A 13,138-nucleotide genomic window follows, 5' to 3' on the forward strand; every position below is an offset into this window, starting at 1 on the left:
AATGATGAACTAACACATGTTCCTGCTGAATTCTCTATAGCGCTGTATTAATAATTCTGAAAACCATTTACTCCAGTGTCACTAGTTTAGCATCCATTACTACCTGTGTGATACTAAGAACCATTTCCACCCCCTGTGCATTACATAGACTGCACAAATTGTGCATAGTTTGACACAATGTGCCTTGTCGTTCTTAACCTAACCAAGGACTAAATAATGGAATCAAGAGCAAATATATACCAGTATTTCACAATTCATATTTATTTCGTCCATTTCATACTGTTTATGTTGCTGTCTCACCAGAAGGCACTTTAAGATTTTATGCATAATACCTTAAGAAGAGATGAAAATGGTGGGCTTCTTCTTTGGTCCTCTCTAGGTGCAATGAGCGAATGAGCGCCCATGGCACCACCCCCCTTAAGGATATTGATGCACCCTTGAGTTTGCGCTGAGGCTGAGGTGGTATTGTTTACCTGACATTTCGGGTTTACACAGCTACCAGTGGACAGCTGTTTGAGTGACACCTCACTCCAACCACTAGTTTAGTATTTCACCATTTGGTTGATTTGTTGCGACGCACTCATACCGACCTACCCTTATTTTTATTTCTTTCACACTGGTACTGATAAAAGTCGCCGCATCTCTTTGGAGGTTACTGAGCAGAAACATGTTGACCATCACTTATCTAGGATAGGTTGAATCCTCTCCTATCATAGCTCCCAGTTAGGGACAGACCAATAAATAATGTTTGTGTGCCCTAGAGTTAGTTCTGTCGCATATACACCTATCCTCCTTTTTCTTCCTCACCACACCCTGCTTATCTATTGATTTTAGGAGACCTCTTTCCGCAACAGTGAAAACATCCCTGAGATCCTCTCTCTTAAAGAGGGGATTGAAGCCCGCATTGCGACCAGGTTTGCAATGCGAGGACGTTTCCCTATGATGGCGCATGCCACCTATGGGCTATGGGTGGGTGTGCGAAACCATCCTGTAAAAGGGACACTCCAGCACTCACATTTCTTTATTTTTTCATGTAGACCCAGGGACTTTGTGTTTTGTGCTTCCTCTGAAGTCAGAGGGCGACTTGGAGTTGTATGAATATGTAAATAGAAGTTTCTATGACACAGAAGGTTTACTATTTCAATCATGTTTCAGTTACATTTAAAAATCAAAGTTTTTTTTCCTGTTTCCATTAAAATCCTCCGCAAGTCGATCAGTTTTGAATATTAATATGGTCAAAGTTCTCCACACTTTTTCTGAATAAAGCATTCAAGTGTAGGAAAGGTATCAGTTAAGTTTTGTAAAGTGTTGAGAAGTTCACAGTAATCTATGCATAAAGATTTTAATACCCTTTAATGAATGTGAGCTAGAAATAACCTTTAGGTTGTTGAAATCTGTAGTTTAGACAGCATATTTAGTGGCAAACGCCAGAAATCTGCAATAACTCAGAAAGTATCACAGCTGTAGTATTGCACTTTTCCAGTAGGACACTTATGGTCACAAATAATAGTCACATTCAGGGACGTAACAAAGGCCCCTGCAGCCCCCAGGCTTACCCATACTGGAGGGGGCCCCCTCAGCCCCTATTGATGTGTGATGGGGCCCTTCAGCACATCTTGCAGCGGGGACCCTTCATGGTTTGTTACGCCACTGGTCCCATTCACTAAGGTAAAAACCCAAAAACCTAATGCAACTTTCTACTGACTTGCTAGATGTAGGGACCGAAGTTTTTGTTAAATGTGCTAAAGAAATTAGAGTAGTGTGAACATGCTAATTTGGTTTCGGATTGTATAATATTCCATTTCCCAATGTCCTTCAAGCATTACTAAAGCAATATTTAGCACTTTTTAATATGTCTTAGGTGAACAGAAAAAATACATGATCTCTCTCTCTCTCTCTCTCTCTCGCTCTCTCTCTCTCTCGCTCTCTCTCTCTCTCTCTCTCTCTCTCTCTCTCTCTCTCTCTCTATATATATATATATATATATATATATATATATATATATATATATATATATATATATATATTTATATTATACAGTGGAAGTATTGCACCACTCTGCAGTCATATCACAGCCTGTAAGAATAATATTTGATAATGTTCTACTTGGCCTCTCAATGCACAAAGAAAATGGATGATTGCTTTGTAAAACTCTCAGCATATGAAAATGTACAGTTAAATCTACTGTTCTGCGGCTTAAACATCACTAGCATGAGATGTTAATGGATGAAAATTAGCGTAAGCTTCCTTGTCCTTCATTGTGCTGTCAAAGTCCATCACATAACTGATCATCTAAAATTCCTGGGTAGTGCTCTGGGGTTTTAATCTGTGATTTTGTGACTTGGGCTGTCAAGCACTACTGGTGTTCAGCATTCAATGTAAAAAGAATCATTGATTAGCAGTTTTATTAATATACTATCTTGGTTGTTTTGTTGCCTATCTGGTATCGTAGTAATCCTGGGTTAAATTTCCATTTCCATTTTATTTCATTTGTATAGCGCGTAAATCACCCGAAGGTCTCACAGCGCTGGCAGCTGACAAGGATCCTTAAACCAACAGATTCAGGAGGTCGGGGGGCTCAGTAGCTAAAAATTAAAAGAGCCAGGTTTTTAGTTGTTTTCGGGATTTCATATGATCTGGCTCTGCTCTCAGTTGGATGGGGAGGGAGTTCCATACTTCTGGGGCGGTTTTGCTGAAAGCTCTATCTCCGTTTCTAACTGTTCGGACTCTGGGAACGGAGAGAAAGGCTTTACTGGAGGAGCGTAGTGTCCTGCTTGGGACGTGAGCTTTGAGTTTCTGTTCAAGATAAGCAGGTCCATGTCCATTTACTGCCTTATGGACTAGGCAGCAGAGCTTGAACTTTATACGCTTTTGTACGGGGAGCCAGTGTAGTGATCTAAGGCAGGCTGCTGAGGGGGTGCGAGGAGATAGATCTAGTACCAGCCTAGCAGCTGTGTTTTGGAGGACCTGCAATCCGTTCAGTAGTGTTAGGTTGATGGCTGAGAAAAGGGCATTCCCATAGTCCATCCTGTTAACAATGAGTCCCTGGACTAGGGGCATGCGTGCTGAGAGTGGGATCCATTTAAAGATCTTCCTCAGGCTACGCATCTGGCCATAACTGCTTCCCACAGTTTTTTTTATGTGTTCAGACATGGTAAGCTTGTTGTCTAAAATTTGGCGCGAGAATGACACGTGTAATCCAAGCTGAATACATTTTTCTCTCAACATTATGGCAAGTCCAATTTTAAGTCCACCTTGAAATAAAACAACTTCAGTTTCTTCTTAATTTCCCGATTCCAGACACCTAACTTTGAAATCTGGTTTGCTTCAGAAAATATAATTAGGATTTTTTTCAACGAGGACCCCATTTTGTTTGGATAATTATTCTTAAACCAGATGTACAGTTGTCATTTATCTTGACATCCTTATAAGAAAAAAAGCCCATGCTGGAGAAGACATTGAACTAGTGATAATGTTGGCTTTAAGGACAATCAAGTGCAAACTTCCAGGCCAGTACTCGGATCAGAAACGTAACTTTGTATTTGCACCTTGTATCAAAATAAATCAGGCTACTTTATATCTTACACTACTCTGGAACCCATTTTATTGTGGCTATGTTATAAGTATCATTGCAGAGCACTCATTTGTAGATTTTCCTCCCATATGCTTTGAACGGTGTTTTAAAATTATTTATGATGAAACACATTTCTTTTCTCTTGTATGTTGTCATCTGGGTAAGAGGGAAAATAGCATAATTACTACCACATACCCCTCGATCATCCGAATGGAATTGTTCACTGGTTCGTTTCACGTAGGATATCATACTCCTAATCTATGTAAATTTTCGCCTCAACCAAAATAGCTCCTAATAGTTTCTTCATATAAGAATGTTCCACTGATCTTATTTAATCTACAATGATTTTATGCAAAATGTAAGTGATTTTGACTCCTCAATTTTGTGCTTGCATTACCTCCTAGTATAACTTCCTCGTCCCTGTCCTTACAAACAGGTATCCCTTCTTACCATAGACAGGATTTCCCAAGTCTAGCCCTTTTAAAATTGGGGAAAAAAAGCACATCCCCCTAATATGTAGTTATAGCTCCATCACTTCTTGTCTGCCATGCAAAAGGATCAGGAGCACCACGCTTTGTTTTTTCTGTCTTGCAAAGTTGATAGACAATGTTGATCCTAACTTTAACAGTTTAGACTTTTACTCCTTTTTAGGTTTCGGCTACAGTCCCACTGCGTAAGCAGTGGGCGGAGCCGAAATCTTATGTGTGTAGTATGGGGGCCTGAAAACGCCCCTCTTCCTCATTGGCTGGCCTCGTAAATGCTGGCCAGCCATTGGAGGAGAGGAGCGTCACTCAGTTCAGGGCCCGCCTTGACGCGATTCGGGGGCGTTTCTGGGTCTTTTTTTAAGTCCCGCCCTCTCCTCTTCCCATTGGCTGGAATTTTACCTTCCAGCCAATGGGAAGGGGAGAGCACGCCCCCGAATCCCTACAGGACGCTGTGCTTTCCGAGCAGCGTCTACCGAGGCCATGAGGTAAGCCTCTGCCCCCCTGTTTGTGCCGTTGTTTCTTGTTTTTTTTTTTGTCATCATGAAAATAAGGAGAAGCGAGCTCCTTATGGTTTGTACAGCAGTGACATGCGAGGGAGACTTCCGGGGCCGTGTTATAGAGTGGCTTTGAAATGCAGATCTTTAGTCGCGCATATCACTTTGAACGTGCGCTGTGTGCCCCCGATCACCGCCGCCAGCCGGGGAGCCGCAAGAGCACTTTGTTTTGCCTTCACCGGGCCCAGACTCCGTTGACGTCAGCACCAAGCTGAGCTGGGATTGGCGCCAGCTCTGAGAGTTACCCCGTGTAGTAGATGCTTTCAAAACACCCCGGCAACGAAGGGGCTTGTTGTAAATGCACTCATTTATGAGGCTTGTTGAACATCGAAATCCCCCATCTTCTGAATTTCAGGAGTGAAACTACGAGATAAGAGAAGGACAAAGTGTCGGCTGTCTGTGAGGTAGATGTGCGTTTAGACAAGTGAGCCTAGGAGAGGTGACCTTTAACTCCCTCGGCGCAATCTGTGATCTTTTAATAACGTTCGTAGGCCCCGTGAATGTAATCTGGCGCAAGACAAAGGCACGCTTTTTATTACACTGTAGGGACCGCGTCCGCTCCCCCTGTCTGGGCTCTCCGGTGACTCGCATTCCAGAGATGGAATGGTGCACAGAACCTTATCGAGAGGAAACCAGGCACGTAAAGGTCGCTGATAATCTTCATCCCTGCTGCCCCCTTCAAACCCTATATACGTAAAAAGAAAATGTACTACTCACCACTACCTAAACCATTGGTTCGATAACGATTCTCACATGTGCTGGAAGTAATTTGTTAATATTGACCTTGGTGATTTTTACCAGGAAGCGTGCAGTGCTAAAAGGGGGTGGGGGAGGAAACGGCGAGCAGAGGAAGGGAGAGGAAGGGGCACGAGAAGGCGAGTGAGATTGTCCTTCAGTGAGCAGAACTGTGGTGGATGCCACGCAATGTAAACAACGAATGAGTGGTCTCTGGAGGAACCGAAAGGTTTCAAAACTGGCCAGTGCCGCCGGACGTCTATTAGGGCCATGGAAGTGTCACTTGACAGTTCCACGACCATTTCATGGAGAAACAGTCACAGACAGAGGGAATAAGAGAGAAAACACTGGGAGACAAATAAATGAAACAACGAGATTGGAGAGTGAGGTACAGAGAGAAAAGGGATAGAGAGGCTGTTAATGAGACCATGAATTTTTTTTTACCCTGGTACCAGAGTGGATTATTGCTATGTTACCACGGATGCTTATCAATCACGTGTAGAACACACTTGTGCTCTATCGTTTACTTCCGGTTAACTATAGCACGAGGACTCCATCAGTGAGATTTTCGCATTGGAGTCAATATAGTATTATTCATTCATACTGCAGGGAACCTGTCCTCTGCAAGTTGCCTGACCTTACACATAAATTAAGCTGAGAGTGGCAGCCTGCCACTGAGCCATGCTCAAAATGGCTGCTTGTTTTGCTGATGTTGGCGCAAGCAACAGCAAAAGAACAATTGCACCCAAAAGCAAACAGCTGAAAATAAATCCATGTAGGTAGGAAGGATTACATGCACGAGAAAAAAGGCCTGTAATAGAAAGGCAATAACATTAAATGATTGGTCTCATTCCAGTCACGGTTCAAGTATAATCCTCACTTCATACATTTTTATTATTTGTATTAAAATTCTAAATTGCTTCCCACAAAATCCTGGCAGTAAAATTGTAAATGTAATTCTCGCGGAGATCTCCAAATCATTGTGCCACACTGCCCTGTCAAAGGCCATGCATTCCATCAAAGTTGAAAATTGAACTACATTTTGGAAACGGCCTACATTATGTTAATGAAGTACTGCTTTTTGGTAAGGGATTTCTAAATCCTATTGAAAAGAAAGTAGAAGCCATGTCCAGGTTTTACACCCTGTGTAATATTACTGAGAAACAGTTTTGTACGTTTCATAAATTACAATATGTGTGCCGGTGGCTGGCCATCTCGCCCATAATGTTCCCATTGATTAAATAAACTCTCTCGAAATGCCCGAAATTTCAAAGTGATTTCTGTTTCTAATTATACAGCCATCTCCACGGAACTGGTGCTTAAGTGCAATATCCGCAGGTGTAATTGGCTTGATGCCACGAAAGCAGAGTAATATGCGACTGGCATTTTGAGAAATCGTTTCGTTTTAGATTTGCATAAGGCACACGCCACTCAGTAAGCAACTTGCAAAAGCTGCATATATTATCTTGAAAGCATTTTACGAACTCCTTACAATATTTTTCGGATTTTTTTTTAGAAAATACTGTACTTGTTACTGGCTCGGTGCATTGTGCCACAACGTCATCATTCCGTTTTGTATCACACTAGAAACGTCACAGCTAGAGGCAATTCGTCCAAATTCAAAATATAAAAGTATAGGCTGAAATATTTGGGGGTGTGTGCTTTGCCTAGAGTGACCCCTGCCAGCAGCATGTCGAAACACACCCAGAAGTTCTGTCACAAATACGACTCCTCTCCTACCTCGTACACACAAACCCAGCAGTTTCACCACAGTTCTGCCTCCTCTCTCAAGGCCACCGAGTACAATCAACTATAGACAAACAGGCGGTTTTTCGTTTTAATGTATGTCCAGATTTGTGTCCCAATGTATGGTGGTGCAGTGTATGACTGGGCGTTCGAGACCAAGTGAGTTGGGAAGGGAGCATGTATTGTATTGCACAGTCCTACAGGGACGCCTGCTGACTCTCCTCTTGATACTCTTCTGCAGGAGTAAATGCACAAGCCAGTTTTCATCGTATTGCAAAATGATAACTGAAATAGTTGCAATACAAATCGCATTTGCGAGAGATTAAGCTATTGCCATTGTAAATGACAATGCCATTTATTTATCTGTTTTCAAAACCAACACATAAATAAAAAGTTTGTCATTCACAATGCTCATAGCTCAAACTTTTCCAAAGGCGAAACTGTTGCATTGTAAATGCTTGTTTCACATGTGCTGTCATATTTACTGGACCCCAATACTTAACGGACAGGAATTTCAAGGATGAATTTACCACTCTTTTGGTCCTCCGATGGACCTTGCTGGGTGCCGAGAAGGGTTGGATATAAATGTTTCCAACAGTCATCCAATGAGGACCAGGAACTGGACAACTGAATTATAAAGTTGTTATCAAAATCATGTCGTTTACTCTCAAGACAATATTATAAAGGTAAATAATTATCACTGCAAGCCCAAATCTCCTGAAGAAATGTAGGCGAGCCAAAATCATACATACCAAAAGTTCAACTAAAGTTATGCAGAATAACAACATAAGAATTTGATTATCTCAGATCTCTCGAATAGGCTCTCCCCTAGTCATTAGTAAACCCAAATTGGAAATGCACACTCACTTGTATAAGGGTAAATCATGACAGCTCAATCAAAGTAGTAAATTTAGTTGATCACATTTTATCAAAATAAGTGCATCAATAGATTGCATCGGGTAATAAGATAAAGAAAGGTAAAAAATAAGTACCACAACCTCGAGTTCAGGAAAGGAACAATTGTTCAAGTAGTCCCCGAAGGAAGGGACCACAAGCGCATATAACATATGCGTCAGTTCGAGAAAGAAGCCAGATGAGTCCACATCAGGCAAGTTAATTTGCCAGGTACATTCTGCAAATCTCCTTTACTGGTTCGTAATCAGCACGCAGGGTAGTACAACAAATCGTCCATCACCATGTTAATAAAAATGAGAGAGAGCTATATGTTGGTTCATACAATATTATATTTTTAGCGTTTCCAGGGGTGACCCCTCCTGGAGTCCCCTCACCTGGTCAGACCACTCAGTCCATTGGTTAGTTCGTATGGAGTGTGTGTCAGGCGACATAAAGAAAACACAAAATGCAGAGAAATAAGTGGGACAATTACACAGTCCTTAAGCCATCCATTATGAGAAATGTTAGAACAATGCTCCTTTAGCTAGAACATAGGAGAAAGTTCAAGAGGACAGTTTCCCAAGCAGATGTCCTGGAATGGTAACATAATTGCAGCACAATCTTTCGCTCAATAAATGTGAACTCAGTAGGGAAATACACTGTTGCACATAAATTGTTATACTGAAGAAATTTCTCAAAGCTTAGCAAGGCAGAAAACCTTGAATGTATTCAGTCCTATATTAATTTAGGCCAATATAACGCAGTATACAGAATTATAACCAAACATTCATAACAGAACATAAAGATGTCAGGGTGTTTGTATAACTTCTGATGCACTTTGGAACATTTAGTAGAATTAGAAATAATATGTGTGAATATAGGGTACTTATAACTTTTTGTATGTGCCAGCATGTAAATACATTTCAAATCATACATTTTTAATGTTGTTTCAAACAAATATGTTTGTTATATAGGTGAAGTACATTCTCTATAAGTTTCACGGAAGCATCATCAAATAGAAATGTGTAGCACCTACTTTTCTTTTGTATTTCTTGGTGCACAAGCTTACACACTCAAAGAAGTAGATTTTAGTAAAATTCCGCATTAATCGTACTATTTTATACATTTCATAAATGTATTCTTTTATATAAATGATGTTCAGAAACAATTAGAGGTAAGCATTTATAATGTAGGAGTTCATCATATGCACGTTTTTCTAACATTAATATAGTTATTTTTCTTTAGTATATCACAACTTATTTTACTTATACGAATGATATCATTTATATAACTCTTTTTCTGCAAACTTTTGCAATGCAGAAACTACAATTTTTTGTTTTCGTCATCTTTTCTAGAACGAGTATTTGATGCACTTTTATACATTTTTCTCTCAAAGTGTCATGTTCGGTTTCTCTTGTCCTTAATGGTAAACATGATTTTCCTCTCCAACACGTGTTCAGGTCAATATTCTCTCAACCTATATCCGCGGATATCAGTTGCTAGCAGGACCCTCTTTAAGCTCCACTGCTGAATTTGCAAGCTTGGAAGTGCACTCCTGGATCTTGAGGGAGCCCCTGCAGTAGTAGGATTTGTTCATTTTCCTACCCAGATTCTCGATTTTCCATGGTGTCCTGCCTGAGCCATCTTGGAGCTTAGAGTGGTAACAAGAGTAATAACAGATATGGTAATCTGCAGGAGTCCGCATCTCTGAAGATGACCCTTTGGGATGGAAACCATTTAGTTCCTCTCATGTTTTTATCTCTACTACCATGTTTTTATCTCTGCTACCATGTATTAGACAATGTTTGTTGCAATGAGCAGTATGCTTTATATGCACTTTTTATTTTATCGTATCAGTTTTTATAAATATTGTTCACTTAATTTCTAGATTCATTATCGTAGATCGTACTTTCCTGATGAAGACACTCCTGTGTCGAAACGCGTCGAAGAAAACCATCTCCTCTTTATATTGATTTGTATTCTATGAATTATGTTGATCATATTGTTTTATTTCTATGTATAGAGACATTTCCCAATTTTTTTTATCCAATAAATAAATACATCATGAATTTTTATATCATAATTTTATGAAATTTAATAAATCTGACTTATTTTGCAATTTTAAGTGCATAATTGCTTTTCTTGGTTGCACACATTGCCGCTCTCTTCGCCTTGCCTGGGCTTGTTACCTGCACAATTTGTTTTACCCTGACCCAGGAATCTGATCCATTACCAGGGGGTCCCTGTTATTTGCAAGTTCCACTCAGGATGTACATAGGTCAGTCAACCTCCTTTCTAAGGGCAGTATGATTGTTCCCCATGACCCATTTTGGTAGAATGAATCATGATCTCTAAGTATTTATTACTTTCTTGCAACTGTCTGCGTTCCAGATATTCGTTAAAGGCAAGAGGGGCATTGGACTCTATTTGATCATAATGGGTTTCAGACATCTCCTTTTTGATTTCTCTGGTCAGTAGGTTTCATATAATACCTTTTGAAGTCAGTGTGAAAGATGCCTGTGTATATAATAATATACCTCCACAATCTATAGAGTTTCTGTACATCCCTGAGTGATGTTAATGCACTTTACAATTTGCATGCTTTGGTGGTTTTACTCTGTGCATTTGTTTGGCCTTTTAGGAATACTTCTATGTTCAGGAATGCCCTTGTGATTCCTACGTGGCTGACGGGGCTTCTAATCTTAAGGATGGGACGGGTTTCCATTGTTTCTTTAAAGGAGTAGCGGGAGGTGGTTGAGTGGCCTTTGGCCCACAGCTTCTGGCACCATGCATTTGGCCTTTCAGACTCTTATGTCCATGCTTTATGGACCCCTGTAGTGGGTTTTCTCTGAAGGGTTTCTATTTGGAGTTCAGCCATTGTCTATTCCCTCCCCCCTTTTGATGTCTGGTTCATCACATCCTGCTTCCGTTTTCCGACTCCTCAAGAACCGACGGTCTTAGCCAGATTTCTCCTGCATTCTAGTCAACAGCTTGAAGGTTGGTAAAGGAACTTCTCATCCATTCTCTGGGTTTTAGGCATCCCTTTTTTTGCCTTTGACTCAGTCAATTCTTTGCTTACATCAGTATTTTCCATCTTTCCTACATATGAACAGCTTTTTTACTTCCTTTGGTACCTTAGCATCTTTTTATGGGGGAGGCAGGCACGACTTCATGGTTTGGCTGCTCATGTGGTCTCACTTGCTCGATGATCTGGGATGAGGAACTGATGTTCGTCTAGTGTGTTTCATCTACTCAACATTGTTGCTCTCAAAAGCTTGATTCCTGGATGGGGTTGGTTTGAATGGATCATTCATTCTTCCTTGAGTGACATGAATCCTCATGTTGACCTTTAAGAGTGTTGTAGGTATGGATAAGGGAAAACGTTCCTTCTCTATTTTGTAGGTATTCTATATAAAACCTTAACACAGTAATGCAAATGTGTGAGGGGGGCCTGAATAAATGTTTGGGTAAAAAAAACGAGGCTCATTCTTTTTGGCTTTCTTTTAACATGCCTACACGCACACACAACAAAAACATACTATCCCTCACACCTGGTTTGTTATCGCCCCTTTTTAGGTTTCGCCTGGGGCACGGAGCGTTAGCTCCGCCCCCAGGAGAAATCTCTAGATTTCAGTAAGGACACTTGAATACGGCCCTCTGTTCCATTGGCTAGCTCCATAAATGGAGGCTAGCCATTGGAACAGAGATCTGTCATTCACGGACCAGATTCGGGGGCGTTCCCGAGATTTGTTCCATGGGCGATCCCTCTGTGTAGTCATCGGGCGGTGGGCGGGGTTTCTTTTTTTTTGTCGTCCGTGTTTGCTTTTGTCATTCCGAGGCCGACCGCCGCCGGAAGAAGTCTTCCTCTGGTAAGTGCTTGCTGCGTCTCATGTCGTCTGTGCCGTTCCGCCCCCCCCACCCCCGCTGTCCGTGCGCCGTTGCCAACCACCCCCCCCCGTCCTGTGCCCGTTCCCGCCCCATATTTTACCCTGCCTTAATCGGTAGCTTACCCTCATGCGTTTCAAGCCTCGTTTTATTTATCTAACACGGCCTCCGCTCCTCCGCTCTCCCCGCCTCCCCTCCCACAGCAGATCCCCGCCTCCCTCGTCTCCGGCCGGGCTCCCGGCTGCTGCTCTTGTGCTAATCTTTTTTAATGGATTTACAATTAGCAAAGCAGCAATTATTAGCAAAGCAATTAGCAAACAGAAAAATATTTGTGTTAAATGAGTTTTCCGATCAGTATCTGCTCCTCCACTCTCCCCGCCTCCCTCTCCCCTCCCACAGCAGATCCCCGCCTCCCGAGCCGCAGCCGGTCCCGATGCCGTAAACACTGCAAGCTGAAGATGGCCATATGGTGACGCCTCTGCCACAATGTCTGCCTGTAATATTAAGGAGCCGTTCTGAGGGCATACCAGGTCGTGTTCATCGTCTCATTTGAATTAGACAAGCACTGTTAATATGCGGAGATTCATCACATTTTAAAGATTTAAACATATGGAGTTTAAGGGATTCGCCACGAATAAATCGCGTCGTTTTAGCCCAAGTGCGGAGCTGAGATTGGAGCAGACCTAAAGCGGGTAACTTTCGCTCTTAGACCAGATCACCTCCCCTATCACTCTCTGCGTCCACGTTATTCTCGAGTTGTGGAACCCCAGATCCATGCTGACGTATTCTTGGGCATAAAGAAGATGCTGACCCAGTCTGACCTCTACTTGAGAACACCCGACAGTCAAAACTGAAAGGTTGTCACTTATGAGCAGGGAACATCCGAGTGAGATCCAGGATTCGGCACTCCAAATGAGAGACTGTTGAGTTGTAGGGCTTCGGTTGTCGATGTCGTCCATTATGGGCCCCTGGCCTTCCCCCAGCACGATAGCTCAGGGGGTGCACGTGCCTACTGCTGAGGTATGTGTCTAGCTCTCGGTCACGCGCTCAATAACAGCAACACAGCTGAAGTATTGACCAGATGTATGTGCAACCCTCGGGCCACAAGTTCCAAACACTAGAAAATAGCACATAGGGTCGGAGTGCCTACTACTGAGATGTATGAATGTATGTGTGTGTAACACTCAGGTTAACGGTTCCCGACACAGGAAGGTAGCTGAAACGGTCATTGTGCCTGCACCTGACATATGCATTTAACCCTCCTG

The 13,138-nt window shown here is 42.0% G+C and overlaps 1 protein-coding gene across 1 annotated transcript in view; it reads left to right on the top strand.

Annotated features, from left to right (window-relative positions):
* LOC147673663 (cytochrome P450 2B4-like) overlaps positions 1-13,138 on the top strand; it is a 102,518-nt gene that overhangs the window by 28,173 nt on the left and 61,207 nt on the right. The window lies entirely within an intron of this gene.

This window comes from Lissotriton vulgaris, chromosome 12 (assembly GCF_964263255.1).
Source record: "Lissotriton vulgaris chromosome 12, aLisVul1.2, whole genome shotgun sequence".
In the NCBI taxonomy this organism is placed as follows: Eukaryota; Metazoa; Chordata; class Amphibia; order Caudata; family Salamandridae; genus Lissotriton; species Lissotriton vulgaris.